This window comes from Corvus moneduloides, chromosome 15 (assembly GCF_009650955.1).
Source record: "Corvus moneduloides isolate bCorMon1 chromosome 15, bCorMon1.pri, whole genome shotgun sequence".
NCBI classification, from domain to species: domain Eukaryota; kingdom Metazoa; phylum Chordata; class Aves; order Passeriformes; family Corvidae; genus Corvus; species Corvus moneduloides.
This window is the reverse complement of record NC_045490.1, coordinates 14,107,254-14,122,782: the sequence shown is the minus strand read 5'-3', so window position 1 is coordinate 14,122,782 and position 15,529 is coordinate 14,107,254. Positions and strand designations below refer to the sequence as shown.

At 37.5% G+C, this 15,529-nt stretch overlaps 1 protein-coding gene across 2 annotated transcripts in view; it reads right to left on the bottom strand.

Moving 5' to 3' along the window:
* The window catches only part of TENM2 (teneurin transmembrane protein 2), a 742,100-nt gene extending 727,869 nt beyond the window's left edge, over positions 1–14,231 (bottom strand). Inside the window, exon 1 of one of the 2 annotated variants that reach the window (XM_032124698.1) lies at positions 14,191–14,231. The gene's annotated coding sequence lies outside the window, so the exon portion shown is untranslated. The remainder of the gene's footprint in view (positions 1–14,190) is intronic. The other variant, XM_032124699.1, reaches the window with a different exon arrangement.
* Between the last annotated feature and the right edge of the window lie 1,298 nt (positions 14,232–15,529).

Here is a 15,529-nt window from a genome sequence, read left to right as displayed (position 1 = left end):
CCTGTGCATAAAATTTAGCAGCTTAAAATGGGCAGACATCTTTTGAATAGTTATCAAGGATGCTGAAATCCAACCAATCATCAAAAACAACCTCAACAAAACCAAGCCAAAAAGTAACCAGCAGTAATTGACTTTAAATTGATTTTAAAATGTGAGATATTTAAATTAAGTACCCTACTTAATTATAGATTATTTCTTTCCAAACCAATAAACAGAAAAAATATGGCTAAGTTATTTTAGATATTCAGGTTTTGCATAAATGTGTTACACAAACAATAAGAATAATGTTGTGTTTAAGACTTTATAGTAAATATAATTTCTCTTCATTTCATTCACAATAATATTTGCACTTTCGAGCTGAATATAAAACTCATAGATAATAAAAGAAGTATTTTTGTGCTTAATTTGTGAGTAAAAAATAATAATAATAAAAAAAATAATTAAAAAACTCTCATGTGGTGTTGACCTAAACAAGAGGTAAGTTTAGAATGAATGTACAAATGCCCTCAAGACACAGATCTGCCTATGTTGTTAATTTTGTAAAACAAACAAAATCCACAGCCTGGTGCAGGACAGAACCTGCTCCCTTTTCACATGTGGTATTACAAATTCACAAAGTGGATGGTTTTATTTCTTAAGGCTCCTACACAACAACTGTGCAAGAAACTTGTACGATAGAAACAGAAGTTGTTTTGTTTTCATGCTTGTGCAAACAAAACAGGAAATGTGAACACCTATGTCTCAAACAACTAAAAGGAAATAAGCCCATAGTATTCAAATCATAATTTCATACCTGTTACAGTTCACAGTCATTTGTTTCTTATTTGAGTACACAGGATCATCTGTGCTGAGGCAGTATCTGATATTGTCTCACTAAATCCTGTACTAACAAAAGAGGAAAGAAGGAAAGATCCTGACCCAAAAATATGGAGAATATTACCTTAAATGTGTTAGTGGTCCCTGACCTTTCAGACTTGGTTAAGGAATGAACAAAATGTCAAGCAACATTTAAAGGAAACTGAGAACTCCAGACAGGGCAGCTAGCAAGGATAAATCCAACATCAATGGTAAAGACAAAGGTCAGGGGGCAAATATATGAAAATTATTTTGTACAAGTGAGGACAGCAATACTGTCACATCTGTCAGTTCTTTAGAACATCTGAATAATAATTTCCCTTGGATCAGGACCCAAATGAGCCTTATAATATGAGACTGTAATTCCCCTTTGGGTAAAAACCTCTTTAAACACAATGATAGCCTAAAGATTACTGGAACAGGAATAAACAACATCACTTGGTCACACAGAGGAGCCATACTGCACACAGCTCACAGTGGTGATAGATTCCTTGTTACCAGAATGCCCTCAAAATGAAATACACAACGTAGGACAGACAGACACAGAGCTTCAGCAAATAAATGATTCAAAGTCATCAGAACTGGAAGACTAAAGTGTTTCCTCTCTGAGTTTGGGTATATACAGACAGGTTAAAAAGTTCTTTGCTGTGGCAGAAGCTTTTAGCTCATGACTAGTTGAAGTGTGCATCCCCCTTCTCTGCAGCAGACTGTAAGAACAAGAGAAGGGAGAGATGTGTAATCTGCATCTGTACTCAAAAGATAAAAAAAAGCAGAAGCCTAGAAAGCTTAAAGTATTACTGTCGTGCAGCTAAGGCGAAATCGATGGCAGCAAAACTCCTCTCCGAGCTCCCAGTGACTCAGGAGCCCAGCTGAGGGAGAGGCCACCACAAGCTGGAAAAGGAAAGCATCTTTTGATGTGGTACTTCTCCCTATGAAAACAGTCCAGAATCCCTTGATCCTTCATGACATTAGGATCTTCAGGAAAGGAAAGATGAGTATCAAGCTTTAAATACGTGTCATTTAGAAAACTATGCACATGTTCAGTGCTTGGATGATAAAATTGGCCACTGACAGAAATGGAAACATATCAAAATAAGGACATGAACTACAATAACAAAAATGACTTTTTTTCTGAACTCCTTAGCAAGATAAAAGCTCTAGGTCTGATACATTTGCTCTTCTACATTTGTTTTCACATTTCCCATATCTGATGGCAAAGCACACACGTGCAAAACAATTCATATTCATATCTGAGAGTATCCTGCCTTCAGATAATATAATTGTAATGTGAAGTGAAAAGTATTGAATAAATTACTTATCCTGATAAGTGTTTTTCTGTAAATGAGAATCTAGCCACAATAGTAGGGGTAACATTCAGGCTAAAATAGGAATTGGGATTGTATGGAGTATTTTCACTGTCCTGGTGACCTGAAATGGGACTGGTCGATGTACAAGCACATCCTTAATATTGTTTCCAAAAGAAAAAATCCTGATAATCTAAGATTCCTGTGTGAGCATGTATAAAGGAACCAGGATTAATCATGGCCATAATGGATGGTAAAATACTCACAATGACTCTGTTGTGTAAAATACTCACAATGACTTCCCATGCAGTAGCAGTGCAATTCATGAATTAGGGGAAAGCATTTGACATTCATTTGTTAAATAACCTCTTTCAGCAATGGAACAATGGGTCAAGATAAGTCAATTACTATTTACACATTTAGCCAGCTGTATGACAGCTGTAGCCATAGGTAGAGCACACACTTGTGTAAGGGAAAAACGCTGCTGAGAATGGAAAAATAACATGAGAATTGCCACTGCCATCTCCCTTCCCAGCTTTGCTCTGTGCATCCTCCATCCTGCTCCCCCCAGCCTCCTCTCCAATGCCAAGGAGCTTGAGCAGCATGGCTAGAAGTTATTATTTCACTGAGCAAAGCAGTGTATTGCTGAACTTACCCTCCCCAGCCAGAGAGAGCCAGAGAGGCTGAGAAGAGGTCTGAGTTTACTGTAACTGCCACATGCCGCCCTTGGCTCAGATCATAATGAGCTCTGGAGAGGTGCAAATCCCCATGGCTTGGGGCAGAAAAGCGAACAGAGAAGACGTTGCTTCGTTTTCATATTAGTACAGGGGTGTGTTTTGAGGAGAGGGCTGTAAAATTAAAAAGAAATTGAGAGGTAAAAGGGGAAAATTAAGAGAAGGGGGAAAGAAGAAGACAAACTGCAGATATGAGTAAGAAGCAACAGGAAAAAACCTACCAAGGAATGAACTACTTGCAGTAGCAAGGAAGCAACAGGGTAAGAAAGTTACTCCTCAGTTACTGTTTTACATGGTTCTGTTTACCCAAAGCACAGACATGAAACATAGAATGATAAACAGCCAACAGAGTAAAGAATATTTATAGCCATCTATCATTGTGGAAAGTAAATTCAAGTTCATGTAGTAAGAAACATCAAACTGTCTAGCATTTAAAAAGTCAAGGTTAGATTATTTTAAATTAAATTTTAAATTCAGGTGAAATTTATAATTTGTTATACAGCTGCTGACATTTTTGTTTTTCCCCAGACTCCCAGACAGGCTAGAAGGCTTTATCTCTAAGAAGAGAGGGAGGACAGGAATCAAATTCTTCCTGAAAAGATGAATACGTAAAAACATTCAACCTGTGATGTCTCTTGGTTCTGATCTCAATCTTAGCCTTTAAATCAGAACAGCTCATTGTCACTGAGGAGAAGATATGGAATAGGAAGACAAATCACACAGGCATGTGTGGGGAAGCAGCAAACCTAGCAAAGAACATCTCTAGATGAACTAACAACCCTTCATGAATAATAAACACCAGGATGCAGCCATACAGGTTATTTCTATCACCAGTTCCTCTGTGTAGTGCTTTATATCAATAGAAAGTTATTTTGAAATACTTGTGCAGTGTTTCTTCTTTGGTGGTGTTTTACACACTGCACTGATGCAGGATTAAACAAATCATATAGGGAAAAGGACAGGAAGGTCACTGGTCTCTGGCCACAAAGCGGTCTGGTGGTTTTAAATAACATTTTAATTTGAATTATAGTAAGGTTAAAAGAGGGATTCTGGAAAGTTTATGATAAACAACTGTTACAGATGTGATCATTTCATCTTGATGTCAGGGAGATTTTGTCTTAATTTTTCAAATTCCTTTTTGCTTCAGCACTTGTACATTTCTTTAAGTCAAAGCATTGCTCGAAAGCAGGCCTCTGACACCTGGGGTGAGGCTCTGAGAGGTTACCTCAAGATCACAGCAGACTTACGCGAGCACTGTTACCTTTGGAACGCATGAAAAGAATCCATATTACAAATAATCAAAGACAGGACAAAAATAAGTACCCATGGGCAAGTTTGTCACCCAATGTCAAAGTTGCCATTCTTCCTCGTTCTGTACCCAGTCACAGCTGTAACTGCAGCAGAAGTTTTATTGTCACATTAACATTTCCTTTCCTTTCCTTACCCAGCAGAACAACTGACTGCCTCAGAAAAATCTTTTTCAATAAAGATCCCTGGTCTTAGACCTCGCAGTAATACCCACAGAATGCCAGTGGATCAAACATCGCCAAAAGTTTCATACAAACTACTGATGAAATATGAACCTTACACAGGTATTACACTTGAAGCAAGGTAATTTTTTGTTTGTTTCTTCATTCTTCCACCAATCCTAAAGAGGAAACTCTGCTTAGGGCAAACTGTTTCAGGCACCAACCCCATCTCAAACGCTGGCAGTCCCTGTTAATCACTCTAAGTGCAGCCCTGATTTGTTTACCAGGGAAACTGCCACTTGTCAAACAGCTCTCAGTGCTGCTGTTTACACTCTGCAGATGTAAATCATGATGCGACCATGGCAATGTGACAGCAGCAAGATGTCCGAGCTCCTTTGAGGAGACAAGATGACAGGGAACAGAACAGACCTGCTCAGTTGATAATTCCTGACACCAACCATAGGTTGCCGATTTTAGCCATTATTTTTTCAGTTTTACATAAAATCGCTTCAGCGATTTACAAAGATAATCAAAGAGGAGAACCCACCTCACTTCACAGAGCTGTGGGTCACGCAACAAAGGCTGTCAAAGGACAAACAAAGAAAGAGGGCCTTTGGAGATGACATTTTGTCCTGCCTAGTGATTTCATGAGTCCATCATGCCCCTTGGCAGGGAAAAATGCATTGCTATTATAATAGGGAGTAGACAAGAAGACAAAGATATCTTTTATTTCTCTTCACTTAGCCTTCATTAAGGAAAAATGAATTTCATTTAAAAGCAAACATACTGACTTAGGTACTTTCTCAAACTTGCACGCCACCAACCCTTCAAAATTTCACAAGAACAAAGACTCTTACATGAACCAGGTCCACTGCAAACAGGAAAGAGACATGTGGAAGAACATAAAACTGGTACAATAATTTTGTCAGGGCTACAAAATAAATTGAAAAAACCTAACAATTAACTTAATTTTCAGTCTGTAAAACTACCTTCTGTTACCACTTAAACAGTTTGTTAATACTTATTGTGACAGCAGTTTGATCTAAACCTGTTGTTGCAAATCACAAAATACTGTAAGAGAAAGTCACTTCTGAGGTGTGGGGCACAGCTGGTCCTGAAACCCCAGTGACCCCTTTGGGCTCCAGCTTGGCCTTCACAGAAAATGTACAGCTGGGGAAAAGGAAGAGTGGGAGGTGATGACCTTTTAGCCCCCATTTTGAACCACATATAACCTGCAGAGATCAAGGGAAGAATTTCTGATATTTTGCATTCTCCAGCTGTATTTCAAAGCCTGTTGACTTTTTCTACTTTTTTAAGAGAATTTGCATATATGCTAAATTCAGCATATAAACAAGAATGCTAGGAATAAGCTTAATGGCTTTTTCCCAACTGCCCAGTGTTTCATTACTAATTACAAGTTAGTCTAACTTCTAGTGGAAGGTGTCCCTGCCCGTGGCAGAGGGGTTGGAACTGGATTATTTTTAAGGTCTTTTTCAATCCAAACCAATCTATGATTTTAATCCACCATTCCAACTTCAATTAAACAAAAACCAAAAAAAGTGTATGCTTTTAAAATAGCTTAACATTTGCTACTAGTGTCCATCCAGAAACTTGACACCCACACATATGTAGAAAACACAGCCATGAAACCACATTATGACTTCATGTTATTTCCTTCAGTCCTCTTAACATGAGGTCATCAGCAGAAGTAGGTTTTAACACAGATGCTTAAACTGCACCTAGATTGGATAGCAGATTATGAAAATCTCCGCACCATCTTAAACTTTCCACTGCTGAAAGGGTTAGAAAAGATAAACAGACTTGAGAAGTCATCTGAGGTACCAAAGGCAAGTCTAAAATAGTGTTCACTGGGGTTTTTGCTTGTGTTGTCTTGGCCCCCTCATCCCACTACCTACAGGCATTTTCTGGGTGTGCTCAGCCAGTTTGTGCTGATTTCATTGGCATGTGTACAGAGCACAGGTATGGGTACCTACGCTATATTAAGGCTTAGGAACACTTTGCATTCATTCTGTGTTGGTTATACCCAGACAACGCAGAAGGAAACTGGACACATTTAATTTGGTGCTCTCTGCTGCTTAAGCTGATCACCAACGTAACATCAGATATGCTGCTGCAAATGTTAGTGTCCAGACAGTCAGATATTCACCACTCTCGCTGCCTGTCCCAGAGCAGTTAAAAGTCAGACAGGAGGACTGCTTCTCCCAGGTTCTGGCGCTGTTAAGATCACAAACTGAGCTGCTGGGATAAGCGTTTGAATCAGAAATAGGTATCAAAGACTACATTGTTTCGCCAAGTCTCTCAGGGAGGAATGGTTGCCTGCAGAACATTTCCTTCCACAGAAAGTATGAGTAATGCAGCAGGGAGGAAAAACAAAGAACAGACGGCAACCTCTCACTCTCTAAACGGGGGCACTGTGTTGTCATTAATGACTAACACCAGAAAGTGTCTAGAAAAGCTGCAACAATAAGCATAAGGGAAACTGAAGCAATAACATCACACTTTCACAGTTATAACATCTCTCTGACATGCTTGGCAAGGAAGTTTGAAGGGACTAGTATATGCAGGATGTAGTAGCAGCAGAAAAAGAATGAAAAAAAGGCTCTGCATTTGTTGATTAATCACAAGGGTGTCCTTGAGTTACCTTCAAACTTTTGACCGCGACATTAAAAAAAAAAAAAAAAAAAGATCATCCAAGGAAAGAGAATGACACCATGCTTTGAGAGCGGAACATCAACAAGGCACCATCAAATTTGACAAACCTACAGCAATATACTGTGTATTGGCCTACATGACTGGATGAAATCAAGAGCTGTCAAAGTCAGTAGAAGTTGAGTAGCATTTTCAGACAGATGAAACTTGCAGAGAAAACCTGAGCATCCTCAAAATGCTCTCCTTTAGCCACGAGTTTCTTCCAGCAGTTAGGTTGTTGTAACTGGGAATATAGATTAAAAAAACGGAAGAAACTTTCATCTGAGGAAGCTGGAAGTCTTAACTAAAAGCCTGGAATCTCAAATGCAAACATTTTTGCTTAAAATGTGTAAAACTTTCGGTACCTACGGATAAAACCTGACTTTTTCCATTAGCATAATGTCATTTTTGTATGGCATGGCTGTAATTTTCAGCTTTGGAATTCCATCTAAAAGAAGGCCATTGTCATTCTCCACATAAAACCATATTTTGTAAAGACTACTTAAGGCCCATGAAGTAACCCTTGTGAGCAGCTGGACAAATTTCCGTGAAGAAAATAGATATTTCGGGTAATTGACAATGGCACTGAAAGAAACGCCAGGGCAGACACTCCCTGTACATTTATAGGGTGCATCAGGCAGGGCAAAACCTTGTTTCTGTTTGCTTTGGTCCTCATGCAAGCAATTTGGGGAAAATTATCGAGAAATTGAATGTTTTTTCCCATTTATTTTTTGTTTCTTTTCTGTACTGCAGTTCATTTAAAAAAACATTTTCTAAGGTATGCCCTAAAATTTCTCAGAGCTATCAAGGAGTAATTTCCTCAGCCTAATCTCCTCCACAAGATTGTAAAAACTGAAGGATAAAAGGGGAACTGTGGCGATTTACCTACTAATTAGTTGCTCTTATTAAGAAGAGTGAGATAATTGATTTTAGGATGCACTACCCCTTATTAAGACCTAATTTAACTGTATATCAAAGACTAATTAAATGGCATTACTCCATCTCACTGATGAGTTTTGATGCTTGGTGAATAGACTTGGGTGAAAAATGAACACTCAGTAATAGATTTCTAATTCACACATAACTATGAACTAAGAAGCTGAGCAAAGGGAATTTTGGATTATCTAAAACTATCACATTTTTTGGTATTCCTTTACACTGATAGTCTGAAGTGAAAAAAATAAAACATTTAAACATCTGCTGAGAGATACAGGGAAAGGGAAAGACAATGAAAAGGTTCTCCATGTAAACTGTTTATTTAAACATTTAGGTAATTTTCTTACAGTGAGGAATTAAATTTGGGAAAAGGCTATGTGCTTTCATGTGCATTTATCTGTTTATTCTGCAGAGCTGTGTAGCTACAAAAAGGGATGACAAATAATAAATATTATTTATTTGTGCCATTTGTCAAAAGCATTTAAAGAAAACAGACTTAAGAATAATTTGAATTTCTGATTATTCCAATACCTTGCAGCATTCCAAGTGTATTTAGTGCTGAAAAGGAATGAAAAGACAGAATTACATGCCTCCAATTCTGCTAAATAGTCTGCAAGTTAAAATAAACATGAAATAAGAAAAGTTTAAGCGGCTTTTGAGCAAAGGAATGGCAGGGACTGAGTTTACTAATAAATTCTTAGGGTTTTGATCCTTCAATATTCATTTAAATGAAATCATCTGTCTTAAAGTAATTCCTTTAGCAATCCAGCGTCTGGTTTAATAAAAAACAACTTACAATAAATTTGAGTGTGTAAAGGAAATAAACGCAAAGCTTTAATCTCATCAATCTACCCTCTAAATAAAATGTTTTGTCCTCTAGACAGAATGGCTCTGACAATACAAACTCATCATTCTATTTAATCTGTTAGGTCATGGCCCCAGAGATTATGATGAGCTGTCTCTCAAGGCCACACTGTGCTGCAATACAACATCTCTTGGATAAATCACAAGATCCTCACCCAAAAAAGCAATGACTTTGCTACAGCTCTGGGGTGTATTTCCTTGTTTCTATTGGTTTATTTCACTGGCAAGAATATAATTGCATATGGAAGCATCAGTCATGTGTCATTCTTCCATTTATTTCTGGCCAAGGTGTAACCATACCAAAGCAACAACCTATAGCTTTTAGACATTTAAAGAAACCGTACTGACTGAAGGTTATTCATTTGAAACTAAAATTTGAAGGTATAAAGTTATGCTGTATTAGCTGAAGGATATTTACACATTAATTATTCTTCTACTAATCCAAATAGAAATAGTAGTACTGTAAGGGAAAACATTTATTTCAGCATTTGCACAAATCATATTTATAAATAGATATGTGAGCAAGCTATTTATGTAAACATTCCCTAAATAACCCTGGGTATGACCAGCCTTGCAGCCAAGATATACATAGAAGATTTTTGAGCAAATAATTAGAGCAGAGTTTATTCTTCAGTTTGTAGAAAGCGGGAAGGATTTTATATATTAAGACATTTATATTCAAATATGTAACTGCTGCTAGAGAAAACACAGCTTTCTAAAAAACAAGAATTAAAATGCAAATAACCTTAAATATTACATTAAGAATATAATGCTTTTCCTTTTTATTTGACACATGTCCTTTCTAAGAACATGAAGGTTGCTGGCTGGATTTAGAAATACACATCCCCCTGCCCTTCTCTACATATATGCACCTTCATGAATGCAGATGCACACTGGATGCAAAAATACTCACACTGAAGTTGCTGTGAAACTAACCATCAATTTATTCATGTTTTTGCCTAGCACTCAGTCTCACCATCATAGATATTTGCTAGATTAGCAGGTGAAGAACGGGCATGTTCGGTAACATTGGAGTCAAAATGCAGAGGTACAGCTAGTGATCCAACATAACAGGCAAAGCAATGTTGCTCTAAGACCTTTTCCCAAAAATCTACCCAGAACTTAAAATAGGAACATACAATATCCCACAGTCCTCTGGTACTTTTACACAACACTCTCTATTTTCTTCATTTGCATTTTGCTCTTTCAAGATTTCTGCTGGCACTTTCTGATTAACACCTTGAGAGATTACAGTACCATCATAGGACTTTCATATTCTACTTCAGGTCTCTCTCTTTATACTTAAAACAGAGACTAATATTAAGTGAATGCAACCTTTGATCATAAAGTTCCCATTCTACTGACATGAAAAAGATACCTCACTATTGCACAAGGAAACTAAAGGAAGAAAAGTGAACAGTTTGGAGACTCCACTTTAACGTGAGAACACTGTCTCTCAAAGGAGTACTTGCTGTGATAACCATTGCAGGCTTTGGTACAGAAGTCACAGAGATTCTATTCCTCAAAACATTTCTTTTAAGATGTCCACTGGCTTAATGGCGAAAAATAACATTAGTGCTCAATATTCTGCTACAAGGACAGCCCCCTTTTCTGTTTTGCTAAAGACATTGGCACAAGGACATATCTGGCACTAAAATACAGGATGTAATACTGGAGGGAAGAACAACTATTTCAATTAATTTCCCTGCATTGATGAAAAGGTTAAAATAGGGGAAGTTAAAATATCAAGTTGGATTTTTTGTTGTTTACTCAATGAACAAGAGGAACACCAGCCAGCTAAATAAAAAATCCGCAAACCCCTTACCCTCTTCAATTAACATTTCCAAAAAGGAAAATCTGACAGTATTCAACAGCCAAATCTTAGCAATTATTAAAAAGCACAACTCAAGTAATCAAGCAAGTCATATATTGCTAAAGAAAAAACCAATGCTAGAACATGTTAAATGGCCAGACAAGTTCTAAATAAACAAGTATTGTAGAATACCAGTAACAATGTATGGTAATAAGTTGGCTATAATTAGTAACCCAAGCCTTAAAATATCTCCATCCTCCCAAGTTTGCTGTACCCTGGATATGATAAAATCTTTCTTTTTTTTTTCCCCCCAGTGTAACTAAAATGGTAATTGAAAGCTGATTTAGGATCAAAGACAACCTCAAGTTTATAAATAGTTGTAGCTGGCTGTGAAGTATTCCTGTCAAAATTTCTTGAAAGTGGATGTCCTGCTAGAATAGTAGTAAATTTGCAGGAACTAAACTGAAACAAGATATTTCCTGAAAGACTTATAAACAGGAAAAAAGCTTTGAGGAGGAAAAAAAATCCACGAACGCTTTATCATGGAACCTACACCACTAAGCACTGTTAGAAGAAGATCATTATAAAACAGTCTATTTGATGTATCTGAAAAAAACAAAAACAAAAACCAAACCCCACTACAAAATGAAAAAACCAGCCCCAACACCACTAGTGAGCAAATATCGATTACCACTGAGAAGCCCAAATTACTTCAGTAATTCTTTATTCTTTCCATCCAGTGTTTTCACAGGACACCAGCAATTACAGGAGCTTTGGTTTTTATTCATGATTGGCAAAACCCTAGTTTATAATCCCTCTAGGTACCAACTTCAATATTTGCATTTGTATTTAAGTTATTTTCTTCTATTTTACAATAGTTTCTGAAACAATATACTTTAAGTTTCTAAAGAAGTTCCACAAATACACACTTCTGAAAGTGGTTTTTTTTGCATTATATGAGACAGCAAAGCAAGACAGAAGCAGTGGAAACTTTGAGAGACAAAAGAAACTGACTACCCAATATCCCTTCCTCAAGTGACCTCCAAGGTTGTTTGTGGACCTAAACAACCTAAATAACTCTGGGATTGAAAATAAGGCATCAGTTCCAAACTGAACTGTTCTCATTTAGTGATACTCAACATGCAGAGGAAGAATTTCCAAGAAGAAAGATATGAAGTAACAATTTTGCATAAACCATGAGCTCTCCTATTAACTGAATCTCAATAAAAAACCCACAGAGAATGTGGCTTTGAATTGCTGAAATTTATGTTACATTTTTATTAAGTATAATTATCATCTCATGAGAAACTGGATTAATACACCTCATCAATACACAGTGTGTAAAAATATCCCCTGTGAATTGCTACTGTATATTCTAATCCAGTTGTTGGGGGAATATCTTCTGGATTGCCTTCCTTTTAATGCATTTATTATTAAAAAACTACTAGTAGAACTCTTTATTCCAAATTTTTGTCCTCTTGAGCAATATGACCAATTCATTTAAGGATCTGAAGGAATAAACATAGTTAATATAATTGAAGGGATGACCTATGATACAAACATCAATTTCCCAAGTTGTTTTTCTCCCCTTCTTATCAGTGCTGAATAATTAACACATGCACAAAACCTGAGTTCATAGCTGAAAAGTGCACTTGAACATTTGAGACCTGCTTAGAGACTCAGGTCTCTAAGGTAAGAAAGGTAAGAAAGTGAGAGATCAGATCCAACCACTTGCTTACAGGTTGTGGTGCATTAGCATTACAAATTCCAGAGCCTTTGGGACAAGAGGCTGGCAGTCATTGGGAAAAGGGGACAGGGCAACACACAATGACAAAATGAAATGTGTCAGGCGAAAGGATTAGGAATTTCCACTGTCAATTAGTGTAACTCTTATGTTTCTCTAGGTTTCTGACTTTATCTTCCCCCTGTCATGTAGGTTAATTTTCTCTAATTTGACTACTACTTTTCTGGAATCATCAGTCTAAATTTTTCAGTCTTCTAAAACAATTTTGCCTGGCTGTGCCACATATGTGCTGCAGATTTTTCATCTGGCAGTTCTGTGTAACCTGCACGTACGAGCAGCCCTGTGATCTGTAACTATCCAGACAGTGAAATCATGGAAGTAGCATCTTTGAGTGTTGCTATGTTAACTCTCAAAACTCAGAAATAGGTCTTTCAGTACATCTCTGACTTTTAAGTGGAATGGGAAGCTGTAGACAGACACAACCCCTCATGTCACCAGTTTATATGTGCCATAATCTTCTGCTGACAAGATCTTTCTGCTGTGATAAAGAACCGTATTGTAAAACAGGCCTCTAAACACCTAGAGAAATAAATAATTAAATAGTGCTAGGGTAGCCACAGGAAGAGAGAAACCCCTCCTCACAACAGCAGACTACAAAGCAGTGAGGCAGGGTGAGCAACTGACCATCTTGCTGCATCCAAACCTAAGCAAGACAGTAACAGCAATCAATGGAAGCACTTGAAAAGACTTCTGAATACATCCTAGGTCTCGAATTTTCACCAGGGAGCCAAAGCACTGGGAATAACATAGAAATTTTTATTTTCCTAAATAATAGGACTTCCTGATAAAAGAAGTCCAAGAAGAGGGAACCAGACTGCTGCACGTGTCAGTAGGAATCTCAAAACTCCATGACTGCGGCCTGTAATACAACAGATATTGTTCATCCTGCAAAGCACAAAACTATCACCACAGCTCAGGAAGGAGATCAATAGATTATAAGGAACCTTACAGTCATCACAATGTCCTCTCTTCTCAGGAGAGAATCTCACTCAGTGATACAGGCCTATATATATGTGGCTTGTTTTCACTGTAGCAGTGAAAGTTGCAGGTGTATATCTACAAGTATGGATATATACACTCATATTTTTACATATGCATACAGAAGTGGGTGTTCAGATGCACTCACATGTATATGTGCAGACACGATCTTAAAGATTTGAACATATAAACCTTCCACTAAAGAACCCAAAAGGAACCATTGCACTGGAAATCCTTTTGAAACCCACACAATGAGTTAATATAAAAACCACACTGGAACTAAATTGAGACCTATTTCAGACATAAAGTGCACAAGCTCATGACAAAGAACACCAAATGTATTTTTAAGAGAGAAATAGACTAAATATTTGAGCAGATGTGGCAAAAAATTAAGAGCAGATAAAGGCAATAATCAAGCTGACTTCTCAGAAAGAAAAATTCAAGCAGGATATTGAGATCAGGTGACTGCAAAGGAGGAAAAGATAGTACAGAGATATGAAACTGCAAAATTTGCACAACAGCATGGAAAGTGAAAGTATGATTGAAAAAATTAACCCAAAATAATCAGAACAAAGACAATTATGGATATTTAAGCAGCAAGACTGCTGCTGGTGCTGAGAGGAATAATGCAGACTATAGAATTCACAAGCTCTTTGGGGATGAGCAAGAAACATTTTTCAAAAATTTAGTTTATAATGTGGCTGCTGTCATTCACAACCATTACCTTGAGGAGACTTTCAGCAGGGGATAAACTCTGAAAACACTTCACAGAGAGGAGTTTGGATTTCTGGATTGAGTCTGAAAAACAGAAAATCACTGGTTAAAGCCATCAGCTTATGACACAGAGGCAGTACTGGCAAAAGTGACAGAAAATATCCATATAAGAAATCTGCCCACTGAACAGAGAATGTGTCAAGGAGGGAGGTGGATTAGTGGCTTTATCTCAGAAGTGACAGATTTCTGCATTTCAGTGCCATGCTGGAGTGGGTGATGGAAGGACTTACACGATCAAGGAGAACCTGTGGTTCACCAATAGTCGAGGGTTTTGATTTGATCTAAACTCTTTTGTAAAATCCCAACATTAACCCCACACAGCCACTTCTCCCCTTTGAATTTCAGAGAGATGTATTTCAGGGAGATTGAACAACAGTAGAAATATATCCCAGTAATATAACCTGAGGACAGGTTAGGAAAAAGTCTGGTTTTAACCTTCCTTCTACACCTCCCCACCCACCCAAGGAATACAAAACAATTTTGGGTGGCAATAAACTTTGTTGCATATGCAGCTAGAAGGCAGTATATTCTTTTCATTTATCATTTAAAGAAAGATATCAGGAAGTCATTACATTGTGAAGATTGGATCTCTGCACTCTTGTGGTGTAACTCAGCACTGCTGTACACAAATATTGTAGATAATAAAACATAAAAAGGTTTGCAGTATTGGACTTGTCCTTTTCCTACATATGGTGCTGGGTTTAATCCAGCCAGCAAAAATAAAGGAAAGTTTTCTCAAAACTTAAACAGACTTTGGTGGATTGGAATCTATTTTCTTAACTATTGTTAACTGTTTAAAAATTAGATAATCTTGAACCCTAGCTATGATTCTAGCTATTTTGTGGCTATGATCTGAACCCCACCTCTATCTGACAGAGGGTTGCAAACAGGATGGGGGACTACTACCAGCACATAAAGAAGCAGTAGGGAAGGAGGAAAAGCAGACAGCCTATTTTAATGGACATGTCTCAGTTCACAGGTCAGTAGTGCCTACGCTGCTTTTAAGTCAGTACCAGTGCCCTGATGATATTTTAAAAAGCTGCTTCTTGCAACATCAGGATCACCATGGATGACAGACTTGCTGCAGGCTAAATTCAAGGAATATGCAGAGATCCTGTAACGGTTACAGATACTTCAATATATCATATCTGTCTTGGCAGGGGATAATATTATTGCTATTGAGATAAAGGTACAGTAGTGGTGTTTGAAAATCTCTGTATCCTGCCTGCTGGGCTGTGATAAACAGTTGTGCGTTTCACACACTGGGTAGAAGCAGGGACAGTCCCCGT